This window comes from Equus asinus, chromosome 21, assembly GCF_041296235.1.
Source record: "Equus asinus isolate D_3611 breed Donkey chromosome 21, EquAss-T2T_v2, whole genome shotgun sequence".
Lineage (NCBI taxonomy): Eukaryota > Metazoa > Chordata > Mammalia > Perissodactyla > Equidae > Equus > Equus asinus.
Window position 1 is genome coordinate 40,936,392 of NC_091810.1, and position 1,734 is coordinate 40,938,125.

General features: G+C 41.6%; 1 pseudogene; it reads left to right on the top strand.

The window, feature by feature from the left end:
* Positions 1–303: 303 nt before the first annotated feature.
* On the top strand, positions 304–499 carry LOC123279755 (small nucleolar RNA U3; annotated as a pseudogene).
* The last annotated feature ends 1,235 nt before the right edge of the window (positions 500–1,734 follow it).

A 1,734-nucleotide genomic window follows, 5' to 3' on the forward strand; every position in this document is an offset into this window, starting at 1 on the left:
TAAATAAGTAACAACCATCAAGGAAGTAGAGAGAGGAGTGGAGGTACAAGGAAGAACAGTCTGATGGAGTCACGATTTCACATGAACCTGCACATGTGGTTTGACAAGGTTTCTAAGGTCAGCTAATTACAAAATTCTGCAGGGCTAATAATTGGCCCATGTAAGCTTTTAACAAAATGTCACCTGGATGCCCCAACCCTAAAAATATCCAATGCCGTTTTGGTGTGAGTAGCCGGCTTACAGCTTTAAAACAGAAACTGAGTCTAGACTCTAGAATATGGTGCTATTATTTTGAAATCCTGGAAGGACGGAAACAGTGTCTTCTGCTTGATCCAGAAAGACGTTCCTCATAAAAGTCCGTAGAAAATTAAAATCTTCCACAAGAAGGAGCGGCGTTCTCTCCTGAGTGTGAAGCCAGCTCTTGGTGTTGCTTCACTGCAACTGCCATTTGCCATTCATGGTCTTGGGAATAAGAGAGAGAGGACAGAGTCTGAGTGATTTCTGAAAAAGAAGGGGAGGAGGAGGGCTATCGTACATACATTAATGGTGACCACAAATTTATAGGGAGAAGAAAAGATGCATGTGCAGCCAAGAAAAATAAGTGTTTAATAACTCCTTTTATTTCTAAGAAACAATTGAAATTTCATAGCTCTGAAAAGAGAAGTACAAAAATGGATACCCATTTGGAAGAAAGTGAAAGCTTTGGTTAATTAATCTGTTAAATGCTGATGTGAAAGAGCCTTTCCTCTCAAAGTAAAGCTAGTCTACCCATTACCCCTTCCCTCAGTGAGTAATCCCTCGCTCTTTTCTCATCGCCAGATATGCCCATTACCTCCTCCAATATGGAAATGGAAGCCCAGTTCCCTCTCCTTTTCTGACAATAGCATCATCTGAGATAACACTTCTGCCTGGATTCATGCAGCACTTTTGTGCTTAATCTTCACAGAATCAGCACCAAGTAAATGGTTAATAAACACTTGCGAGAGTGAATGCATCAGACACATAGGTAAACAATTACAATACAAGTAATCAAGTACCATAGGGGAGAAGAGCATGAGCTAATGTCTTCTACGTAAAATTCCCAAAGGCCACTCAGTCAAACTTGAATTCCTCCTGAGCTGGAGGGCTCACTCCCCCTGAAGGCAGTATATTCCACCCTTAGAGAGCTTTAACTCTTAGAAAACACTTACCTATATTAAGCTGAAATTTTCCTCGTTGGAATTTCTACCCATCAGGTTCTGTTTTGACTCCTGGGGCTCCAGAACAAATTGTTTCCTTTACATAACACATATTTGGCAATCGGAAGGCTGCTGTCTTGTCCCCCGTGAGTGGCCCTTTCCCAGTTGACAATCTCAGACCCGCAGTAGTTCTCTTGATATGCTTTTGGCAGTATTTCTTGAAGTGTGGTCCAAAAACATTGTCATCATCTGAGGAACATATTAATCATGCAAATTTCAGGGGCTCCTATTTAAACCTACTGAACCAGATTCTATGGGGCAGGGCCCTAGAATCTGCCCAGAATTAGCAAGTGCCCAGATAATTCCTAAGCATACCGCAGAATTCTCACCAGCCTCCTCACTCGCCTCTGGATGGATCCCTTTGAACAATCCCTCAGGACATTTTCCAATAGTCCAGGTAGGGTCTAGGTATTGTCTTAGAAACACTCAGTAGACAGTTAAAATGACTGTATGAAAGAAATACAACTCAACTTTAGAAAAGGTCTGTATAGTCAGA